Source organism: Apteryx mantelli, chromosome 12, assembly GCF_036417845.1.
Source record: "Apteryx mantelli isolate bAptMan1 chromosome 12, bAptMan1.hap1, whole genome shotgun sequence".
Lineage (NCBI taxonomy): Eukaryota > Metazoa > Chordata > Aves > Apterygiformes > Apterygidae > Apteryx > Apteryx mantelli.
Genome location: NC_089989.1, coordinates 27,693,216 through 27,705,441, shown reverse-complemented (window position 1 = coordinate 27,705,441; position 12,226 = coordinate 27,693,216).

The window sequence follows — 12,226 nt, the reverse complement described above, 5'->3', positions numbered from 1 at the left end:
AAAGAACTAGAAATTTCTTTAAACATACCATTTTGTGGAAAATGTCATCCTTCTGATTTTTTTGGAGGGGGGAGCACAGCCTAATTAATTAGGAGTACTGTATTTTCAGTATGAATGTGCAGTTTCTATACAGCTGTAGTTAAAAGGACAAGTAGCTTGATAAAAATAAGTTAAGACTGAGGCCAGGTGAAGTTATTGACCTTGATGGGAGGGCTACTTGCTGCTGCCCAACCAAGAAATTTGGAGTATATGCTGAACCTGATTGTAGTAATGGTTCATGGCATCCTCAGGTCCTCACTACTTGTCATCTCTTGAAGTGGATGAAAGCTCTTGCTTGAATTGACATCAAAAAGGATTTTTCTAAACAAGGCTTGTTTGGTTTTAAATGAACAGTGAGGCATATAGAAAGAACACGTGTAAGGTAAGATTATTTTAAAAATTGTAGTTTAACCTTTGACTGCAAGTATTATTTTGGTGGTAAATTCAGCTGGAAGCAGCAAGGGAAACTGTCTCAAGAGGTTTCTCTGGACTGCATTTTCAAAGAGATTTGCACAGGGTCTTGTATCAACAGCTTTTATTTGCTGTTTCTTTCCTGATGAATGCCTTTTGAAGAGTAAGTGGTCTTTAAATTCATCTGTGCTCAGATTTGCATTTTCTTAATGCAAAACAGATGCACCGATATCACCAATGACAGCAAATTAAGCTTTGTTCCGAATTCTCAAGGATATTAAAATGCTCTGGAAGACAAATGCCGAGATAGGAAAAATCCCACAACAGTTCTAAAGCAGTCACTGAAAATATGATGCAGATATCTGGACTTTACATTTTAATGAGACTCTTTGGAAACCTTAAATCCACTTGCTTTTCCTCTTGTAGGCTTACAGCTGGGGAAAGACAATGACTGTAAAGACAAAATCAGGCATTAATGTGGGTGAAAAGTGTTGTGTTAAGTATTAAATTCCTTCACAGATACCCTCTGCATATAGTGAGTAAGTAGAAATAGGTTTAAGAAACACTGTAAAATTAAATTTTATAAGATTACTTTTTTATGGAATATGCAGTAGCTGCCACATAGAATAAATGTATGTTTTTCATTATATTTTTATTGCACATTTAAAGCACATTAAGAAGCAAACAACCATCAAAGAAAAGGAAACTTATTAGATTTAGCAAGTAATCATATCAGTTTTATGTGTGGTTATATTTCTTGAAAACAGGGAAAGATACATGTCAGATGTCCTTTCAGGCTATTTAGTAAGCCATTTTTCTTTGGGAGAACAATATTAATAGATGTTTTGCCATGTTCATGCTGTATTGCATGAACATTTTGTCTTTTTTATTATAGTTTCTTATAAGTGTGCCCATTATAGCTTGAGCAATCCAGTAGACCATCTGGAAAAATATATTGATTTGATTTTTGTCTCTAAATGGGCATTAGTTTGTGTTTGAGTTTCTAAATTGTTTAAACATTTAGGCAAGCATTTGAGGTTTTGTAGATGTTTTGAAGAGTCATTTCACATTGTCCTCCAGTAATGAAATCTGTGTAGCTACATGAGGAATCCAGTGATTGTTTTACGCTGCTTTGGTATATTTAGTGATCTAAGATTGTTTCTTTTTATTCTATCAGTTTCTCTTTTCTTGGATAATGTTACTGTCTGTTAAATGATTGATAGGCAGATTTAAACTTAGCAAAGAGTTAGATGCTAAAAAATCTAAGATTTTGGTCTCTTCCAGTCAAAATTCCATAGCTTCTGCCTGCCCCAGTTCAATCTGCGTAGCAGAGATCAGCTCCGCAGCCACAGGAAGCGGCCTCCTTGGCTGCAGTTGTAGGTGCTTTGGGAATCATGTGTGAAAGCTGTCAAGGCTACATGGATTACCCTGTCGGAGGGCTGTTCCTCAGATATCGCTTCAGGAGTATTTTATCCCCTGAAGTCAGAGGGGTTTATTTCTATTAAGGAGACCCTTAGAGGTGTTTGTACAGTGTGGTATGTCTTCAGGAGTCAGGCTGTCAAAGCTTGAAGAAATACATTAGCTAGGGATATTTTATCAGTACTTGTATATATCTGAGTTTCTCTGGAGCTGGAGGTGAAATGATCAATGTATCTTTTTGAAATGCTGACATTTACAATTGCTGGTCCAAGGTGTTTGGAAGTGTCATAAGCAAATTGTCCTTCAGTGATTGTGATCCCAGTTTTACAGATCTTGAGTAGGGCTGCCATATGTGCTGGTTTTCTCAGTCTTTCACACGCTTTTGCGCGCACTCTCTCTCTTAGTTCAGAAATCCTGACCAGGTAGACAGAGATGAATGGATCATTTTTCCAGGATTTTCAGATGAATAGCAGGCATATCGGAGAAGTAGGCCTGAGTCAGGGCATGCTTAGTTATCATTTGTCTGAGGTTTTGTGGACAAGTGGCAAGCTTGACATTATATTTTGAGTTTATATTGGTACCAGAAGGAATTCAGCACTGTCTAGTGACTTGAATAAAATAGCCTTTTGTTGGTCTAAGTAATAATGTGGTAGTAAAGTCACATGTGTTGAATGGGCACTTTAATGGAAGATGCTGGAAGCCAGAAGGGCACTACTTGTTTTCAGTGCTGAATCACTACAGTAAATTTAGCAATGGGACTTGACATTCTCTGCCTAATAAGAGCAATTTTTATGCTCAGATTGTGACTCTCTTATATAAAGGAAAAATAATGTTAAGCAATAGTGTGTAGCTTTATCAGCTTTACAATTTCCATAAATGTCAAAGTACTTCCTCCTGTAGTTGACAAATGTCACCTCAGAAACTAATTATTTCCCTTAATGGTAACCTAATTTATAGTTCTGTATAACACAATCCACTTTTTGAAAATGTGGATTATTTTTAAGGAATTGTTAATTAAGATTAATTCCACTGGAAAAAAAACTTGGGGATTCTATACTTTTATACCTCCTATTATTACAGAAATCTTTGAATTTATTCTTCATTGAAGCTCCTTAAGCAACTTTGCGATCATGTATTAAACATTATTTATAGGCTTATTAATTAGTGAGGTTATTCTATCATAGTGGTCTGGGGAGTCCTAGCCAAGGTCAGAACCCTGTTACTCTAGGCAGTGACTGTAGTTGAAAAGAGGCCACAGGAATAACACTTTAAATCATGATGGGAAAGAGTTTCTCCATTGTGCACCAGGTGGAGGGTGAGGTACAATGTTTTACTCAAAGCTGTATGTCACATAGCTCCATGAAAGCCAAATCAAGTTTTTATTAGCTTGATGCCAAAATCCCTGTGCATCTATCAATGGAATGCTCTCAGAGCTAAACTACACAGTTACAAAGCTTATTATGACCAGGTGTATGCTTTGTGTAGTATTTGGTGCTGTATGGGCTCAAGCTTGGTTCATGTCAAAGTATCTTCAACAGCTGGGCAATGTTTGAAGATTTTTGAAAAACAGCCTTAAAAGCTGTAAGAAAAACAGTGGATTTCTTATATATCACTTGTTGCTAAAACACCATTAAGGTTTTTTTGTATTTGTCCATATTTTAGTCATCATGCTGCTTGAAATGCTTTGCTCCATTTTCTTTGCTTCATTCTACGGATCTTGAGTTTCTTCTGTTTTGAGCATTAAATCAAAATCTGTGTCTAGTTGCATTAAACTGTTTCTAAAAGCAGAAAAATGACTAGTGCTATTGCAGCAGAGGAGCTCTTTAACTGGGCTCAGTAAGCTGTGGGACTGTGCAGCTTGAATGTTTAAACAAAGATAATCACATTTCTTCTGATCTTAAAGAACGTATGCTCTAAGACCAGGAAATGTCAGAGAAGCATTTAAAAAACTATGGGAACAGATGCACCATTGTTTATGTTAGTGAATTATTAACTTGTTTTATGTTTACTTTTTTTTTTTGAAACTTAAAGGAGTTTCCTGTTCATTTGAACGAAATGACCAAGAAATAACAGTAATCATGGGGAGGAAATGAATTTGTTAATTTAGTGATAAGTTTGTTTTGCTAGAATAATATGAAACACCAGAGCAAACACAATGTACAGCTGGTTTTTGAAAATAATCATCCAAATGCTTTTACTTCAATGGAGTAAGTAGCAAAATAAGTAAGTACTTATTTTGCTGAAGACTCAGCTGAATTCGTATGTGAGACAGGTTATATTAGGTTAAGACAGTCTGTTATTTTATAGAATTTTGGACTGATGAGCAATTGGGAAGGTGTCTTTCTAGGATCTCTCACAGTGGCTCACTTACAACAATGAAGACCTGTGTTTCATTTCCAAGTCAATATGGTGCTTTGATAGATATTGCTTATTGAGCATAATTTTACATTAAATAGCCGCTCCTTGGGAGGTCTTGGCCATCAAATAAAGGGAGAAAATGTGATCAGTGGAGATATAAATCCAAAATATATAAAGTGTTTATTTTCTGTTTCAGAAAGATGGCATAGTATAGGTATGTGCCTTTAGAGAAATGCTAGATGATTTATTGAATAATGGCTTTAAAACTTAATCTGTGCGGTCTGTTTCATCAAAAATGTTCTTCACATTGTTGGAATGGATTCTGTTTCCTTGCCTCTGCTCAGGAATGGTCTTTTCCACCTTTCTGGCTGTGGTATATTTAAAAAGAAAGAAAATGTGGGACAATGTAAAGTCTAGTATAATTTCTGAGCTGTGGCCTCAAAAATGTAGGGCTGCACTAGCTCAGAATGGAAGTCCCTAATAGAAGGGAGAAGGAGATAGAGCAGAGCTGGGCTTTCCGTGGCCCTTCTTACCAGAAGTGCAGAGAAGCCTTGGACCAGTCGTGAAAGCGGAGCGGGGAGACACAGCGGAGGTGGGGGTGCATGCCTGGGAGCAGCACATGCTCTGGCACTGCTGTGCAGAAGCTGGAGCGTCAAGGCGGGCCCCTGCCTATGAGGCAGCTCTAGGCTGGCATCCTGACTCAGTTCTGTGGGTAGGAATATATTTTCTGAGTCTTCTAATTAGCCTTTGTGAAACAAGCCAGAACCTGGCTATGCTGAATGAAGTAACTTTAATGAAGCTTTAAAATTATCACCACCGATTAAGTATTTTGCTCTGTATTCAATAGAGTTAGTGCTAAAGATATGGGACAAAATTATTCCTGGTCACACTTGTGCCACCCATTGATGGAGCAGCTGTAAACAGCCAATTACAAAACTGACTGAAGTTTTTATCAATGGACTTGGAATAGACACTTAGTCAATATCTGAATATACTTTCTTTTACAATTTTGTTTGGGATTCATGTCATTATTTTCCCATAATAATCTCCTATATTTTATATATAATTTTCTTGATTAATTTAAATTAATTTTTAGTCAATTATCATGCTCTTCATATAATTAGGGTAAATGTGTAATTATGTCATTAGGACAGTTAATTGCAGTGTTTAATGAGGTTATATAAATTTCCTTATTAAACCTAATGAATAAAGTGACACGCATGTGCTCAGGCAATTTTGAAGGACCAATTTCTCAGACGATGGCTTTCACAACATTAAGAAAAATGATTGAAATGGTTTTAATCTGTATTACAAGCTGCTTCCAAACTGGATTTGATCAAAAAAGTAAACTGAGTTTTGGAAGAGGAATGTAAAAGGAAAAAAACTATCTTAAAATGGTAAATTTTGAATTTTGCCATCTGTTTTAAAAACTTTATCCATAAGAGAAGACTGAGTAGATTAATTATATAAACAAGAAAAGATAATTCCAAAAATAATTGTGAGGCTTTTTCTACCAATGTGAATTTTTCATTCTCATGCAGAGGCAGGATATTATGACAAGAACTGTGGAGGGTAATTTGCTCTTTTAATTAGAGATGCAAGGTAATGATAACTTTCTCAACATAAGAAATCCTTTCTGAACTTGAAAAACAATGCTTGATTGGATTGATTGAAGACATGACTACCAAAACTTTTGAAAACTTGATCCTAGTATCTGATTTTGATTTTTGTTAATGTTGGTTTCTACTGTTGAATGGAGCTGGGGCAAAAGATGAGACTGGATTCAGATGCAAAAATATTTCATTACAGAATCGGTAAGTAATGGGGCTTTTATTAAGGTAATAATGGAGCTTGTTTAGTGCATGCCTGCACCAGCAAGTGCAGGCAAGGAGGATAAAAAAAAAGGGAGTAATGGCTGAAAAGAATTTTGAGGTAAGACAAAGTACAAAAGCCGAGGGGAAGATGAGATGTTGATGAGGGGAATGATTAGCAATAGGAAGGTGAAGGGTAAGTTTCCATTAGGAAGACTTTGGTGCTTCTACAGTTTATCTGTAGTAAATGAAAATATTTGTGCGATCAGACTCGTAATAAAGTAGTCTGGGGAACACGCACAGACTTTTTTTTAGAAAGTTTTTCCTGTTAAATGCTATGGTCATTAAAAAAGATTTTTAAAAAGGAGCAGTAGTCAAAGAACCACAGATTATACCTATAAAATAAGGTCTTCTGGAGTCCAAAGCACTGTCATCTGCTGTAAAAGGGGTAACATTCTCTGGTGTTTCATGATCACTCGATTCTATACAACACTTTGGGACTGGATTTTTGATGCATTCAAGTCAGGAGTATGTCATGAAATAACTGGAATACTATTTAGGTTCAGGTCAGAGAAGAAGCAGTTTAAGTTCTTATATTTCCATAAATATAAGAACTGACTGTATGTATTACTTGTACTGCTGTGATTAAAAACCTATGGTACGAGGCATTGAATAAATTTGTGGTAGAAGAGTCTCTGCTCTGAAGAGCTCAAGCTTTGAACAGCGAATACAAAAACCTCCGGAAAAGGAGTATTGGTTTCTCATTTTTCCTTTAATTTTGTTACCTGTAACATTTCCAGATGGTTAAGTTGAATTTGTAGATGAAGAATGTGGTAAGTCTGAAAAGTAAGCTGCTCTGATGAAGAGTTCATATACCATTTTTCTTGGTTTGGTGTTTTTATGCAGATGATGCACTGTGTAACATTTACTAATGCTCAGTACTTTATAATTCTGTCATACCCAGTGAGATCATTTATTTTTTTGGAGGGATGCTAACTTTTCATTGTTTTCCAAAATCTTTCCCCAAATAAATTTGTGCTGAATAATAGTAGCTTACAAATGCACATAAAGTAGCACAGTGTGGTGCTTACTTGGAAGCCAGTGGGGACATATCAGTCAGAGCGAGGAGGGTTTTGGTGCTGAGAGAGTGTATGAGTCAGACAAGCCACAGAAGTTATAATTGTCTGCAGTTTGTTTTGATTCTGACACTAGTAATATAGCTTACTGTTTCTTCTGAGTTGATTCTAATTGAGGAAAAATGAGTTATTTAGGGGATTGTTGGGCCTAGTCCCTTGGGTTTAACAACTCCTGCTCTACCACTCAGGATGGAATTCTAAAATTTCATTTCAAGAGGGTGGGGGTTTGCTTCATGCTGTGTCCCCATCCGGTTTTAAGAAGTTTGGTAAATAGAGCTACAGAATTGTTTCTCAGCTGTTGGTAAGGTGATTTGCTCTTCTGAGGCTGCTAGGGAGAATTTCTCCCTTTCATCCTGTGTCTCTGGGAAACAGCTGTCTTTTCCCAGCTCTTGAGTGATGGCTCCAAGGGAAGAGCAGTGTAGTCTTTGACTGCTCTTGAATCCAGCTTGAAAATTCACTGGGGTAAAATGCAGCCATGTGGCTTTCTAAAGCCTTTGACACAAGCAGTGTGTCACACTAGTGTTCCCGTACAGTGTAAGGAAGAGACTTTATATGAGCTTAGAAAAAAGGGCCCATATCCTACCAACAGCTGAGAACAACTCTGCCCTATTTGGGATGGAAGTCACAGAATCATAGAAGGGTTGAGGTTGGAAGGGACCTCTGGAGATCATCTAGTCCAACCCCCCTGCTCAAGCAGGGTCACCTAGAGCACGTTTCCGAGGATTGCGTCCAGACGGCCTTTGAATATCTCCAAGGAAGGAGACTCTCAACCTCTCTGAGCAACCTGTTCCAGTGTTCTGTCACCCTCACAGTAAAGAAGTTCTTCCTCATGTTCAGATGGAGCTGCCTGTGTTTCAGTTTGTGCCCGTTGCCTCGCGTCCTGTCGCTGGGCACCACTGAAAAGGGTCTGGCCCCATCCTCTCGACACCCTCCCTTCAGATACTTATATGCATTGAAAAGATCTCCCTCAGTCTTTTCTTCTCCAGGCTGAACAGGCCCAGCTCTCTCAGCCTTTCCTCATAGGGAAGATGCTCCAGTCCCCTAATCATCTTTGTAGCCCTTCGCTGGACTTGCTCCAGTAGTGCCACATCCCTCTTGTCCTGGGGAGCCCAGGACTGGACGCAGTACTCCAGATGGGGCCTCAGCAGGGCTGAGGAGAGGGGGAGGATCCCCTCCCTCCACCTGCCGGCAACACTCTTCCTGATGCACCCCAGCATACCATTGGCCTTCTTGGCCGCAAGGGCACATTGCTGCCTCATGGTCACCTTGGTGTCCACCAGCACTCCCAGGTCCTTCTCCGCAGAGCTGCTTTCCAGCAGGTCACCCCCCCACCTGTACTGGTGCATGGGGTTATTCCTCCCCAGGTGCAGGACCCTGCACTTGCCTTTGTTGAACTCCATGAGGTTCCTCTCTGCCCACCTCTCCAGCCTGTCCAGGTCTCACACCAGAGGCTGTGCTGCCATTCAGAATCTGCCACTCCTCCCAGTTTTGTATCGTCAGCAAACTTGCTGAGGGTGCACTCTGTCCCTTCATCCAGGTCACTGATGAAGAAGTTGAACAAGACTGGATCCAGTCCTGACCCCTGGGGGACACTGATAGCTACAGGCCTCCAACTGGACTCTGCACCACTGATCACAACCCACTGAGCTCTGCCATTCAGCCAGTTCTCAATCCACCTCTCTGTCTGCTCATCTATCCCGCACTTCCTGAGCTTGCCTATGAGGATGTTATGGGAGACAGTGTTGAAAGCCTTGCTGAAGTCAAGGGAGACAACATCCACTGCTCTCCCCTCATCTAGCCAGCCAGTCATTCCATCATGGAAGGCCATCAGATTGAGTAAACATGATTTCCCCTTGTTGAATCCATGCTGACTACTCCTGATCACCTTCTCCTCCACATGTTTGGAGATGGCCTCCAGGATTGAGGTGAGGCTGACTGACCTGTAGTTCCCTGGGTCCTCCTCTTTGCCCTTTTTGAAGATTGGAGTGACGCTGGCTTTCTTCCAGTCCTCAGGCATCTCTCCTGTTCTCCATGACCTTTCAAAGATGATGGAGAGTGGCCTAGCAATAATGTCCGCCAGCTCCCTCAGCACTTTGGGTGCATCCCATCAGGACCTATGGACTTGTGGGTATCAAGTTTGCCTAAATGATCTCTAACCCAATTCTCTTCAACCAAGGGAATGTCTTCCTTTCTCCAGATTTTCTCTGTGGTCTCTAGGATCTGGGTAATTATTGGTAAAATTCATTCTCATTTGAATATTACTCTCCAACTCACTCTGCTATGGTAGAGTCAAAGGGTTCTTTTTCATTTGCTCCTTTTCTCCCTTAAAATTGTTATTATTGTAGTGCCTAATAGCCACTGATAATGGGACCTTGGTGAGCGCAGCCACATACAGGCACAGAGTAGGTGAAGCCCTTTGCTCCAGATCGAGCCTATAGTTTAACAGCAGAGGCAAGTGTGGGGTAGTGGGAGGAATATAATACATAAGCAAGATGAATAATGCGGAGTCAAAATTATGTTTAATTCTGTGATACTTGAAGTACTGGAAGACAGTGAGATAGGTGCTTAGAAGCTACACATGTGGGTTAGTGCTGTTCTAAACTGGGCTAAATAATTCACCTGTGTGCTTTCTCAGATTGACACCTCAGGCGTGGACTTACTGGGTATATTTCAGGGTTTCTTATTTTTCTTGGCTTTAGTTTGAGAGAACTTGTTTGAGAAAGTTAACAGTTCTTGTACATCCTAGCTGGGCTTTCCTTTCCCACCTTGAAAAGCTGCTTTGAATAAATGTCTCAGTGTTAAGAAGGCTATAAAATGTGTTGCATGGCTACAGATGATGTAGCTAGTCATATAATGAGCTTCTGTTTCAGACCTAAAAAAGGGGTTGTGTGCCTTAAAGCTAGTCTGTTTTCTGAATTTTGGGGTGGGGAAAGGTTTAAGGGGATTCTTTCTTCAACTGTATCAATTGATTTAATAAAACCATATTACTTCTCACCAAAAACCATGCTTTGCATCCAGTAGGAGCATTTTCAAATTGAAAAGGTAAATTAAAAAAAAACAAATATCAATCCATCAGGCACACATTCCATCCTTATTTACACTCTGCAATCCCCTTGAGTAATAATTAGGAAACTTTTAGCAGGTCCATTTCTTTATTCTGTTGGAACAGTTTTCAGATCATACGATTGCACTCAATGGAATGGAATGAAGTGAAGAAAACTGGAACCTTTATTTTTAAAGTTATATAGAAAATGGTATGTTAAGCATTAAGTCAGCATTTGCTAGTAGTTGTTGTGTGCACTAATGATGTTCTTCCGTAGTACAGTTTCTATAGATGTTCAGATTTCGGTTTTGTATTTGATCTGAAAGTCTGGCGAGCCTGCCCAATTATACAAAATGCATTCAGATTGAATCTCTCATATTTACCATTTTTAAGCAGCCTTATTGATGAGGATGGACACTTGATTGGGTTTCCTTTTTCCAAATTAGGGTTCAGTGTGTTGGAGAGCTTGGTGAAAGCCAAAAGATGCTAACTCTGACAAGACAGTGCTGCTGGCCAGATTCGTAATTCAGAAATGTTTAATAATTTATACTACTTGTAGTTTTTGTATGCAAAGATGTAATTTCACGTTCATTGACTGGGAATGTATCTTGTTTCACTGTAAGGTAACATTCTAGTGCTGTCCTGTGTGTTAGATTTTTTTTTTTTTGGTGTGGTCTCTCTTGAAGTTAATACAGATGTCAGTGTTGCCTGACATGGCCTGTTAATGCATGGGAATAGTGGCCTCATTCAGCAGAAACCCATAGGAGTGAGCCCACCTAACACCATTGTGATGGGTGCTATTAGCATAGGGAGTCTTTTGTGACACAGTGATGTCACAGGAAGGATTTTAATTAACAGCATAGTGATCAGTGCGTATTATTCATCTAAAGGTTGAGCCTACAGAAGATACTCTGTAATGTATATGTGATTTCATATTAATGAGAAGAACAAAGCAAAAGGAAAATAAATTATTTTGTCTTGCTCTTAGAAGCCAAAATATGAATGAATTTTCTTCTGCCTTTGGATCAGTTGACAAAGTAGTTACTAAAGACTGCAGTGCAACACTAAAGGCACAAATAGATCTGACAAAGCTTTATTTTTCTCAAATTATCTCTATTTACTAGAAATTCCATATCTCATCTGTATTCTGTTTATTAACCAGGACTGTATCAAATTAAGTTCCTCTAGTATTGCTGCAAGAAGAAAATACAATCACTACAACTCTGTTTAATCATTGATTTGCCAACATGAGCTAGCAGGCAGCAGGACTTGAGTTTACAAGCCCTGTGTTTGGCTGCACATGTGTGCCTGCACATGCAGAAATGCCAGTGGAACATTAGAGCATTGAAATACCTGCTAGAAAGCTTTTATTCTTTCTTACTTCACTTATTCATTCCTCCTCTTCTGTCTATACTTCTTGTTTCTCATCTCCATCTTTGATATGACAGTCACTTATGGCCACTTAAATGTGTTCCATAGAGAGCTGTTTTCTGAGATAAAATTGGATTTTTTTCTAAATGAAGCTTTTTATGGTATAACTTAGGTTGGAAGGAACCTCTGGAGGCAATCTGGATCAATTTCCCCCACTCAAAGGAGAACCAGCAAACTTAAAGTTGCATCCAGTTGCTTAGTCATGTCCAGCTGAGTTTGAGAATCTCCAAGGATGGTGATGCCACAATTCAGAACACCAGGATATGAAAGCAAGCTCTCCTCTGTTAGATAGATAGGTCATCAGGAGAATATAAGGACCCCCAAGACATGTTGGAAATATGCTGCAGTCTCAGGTTAGGTAAATTTGCCCCCCCCCCAGGCCCGTGGGTGCCCTGTGAAGAGTGCTGTGGGCACCTTGCTGTTGGGAGCTGCACTCCCAGGGGACTGGTGCTGGAATTTGAGTGAATCATTTGGGAGTATCAGTGTGGAGATGCATGCGGGCACATGAATAAGAGCTTTCCTGAATCAGGACCTTAATTTCTCTATGGATTACTTCCAGATCTAGAGAGTAAGGAGGA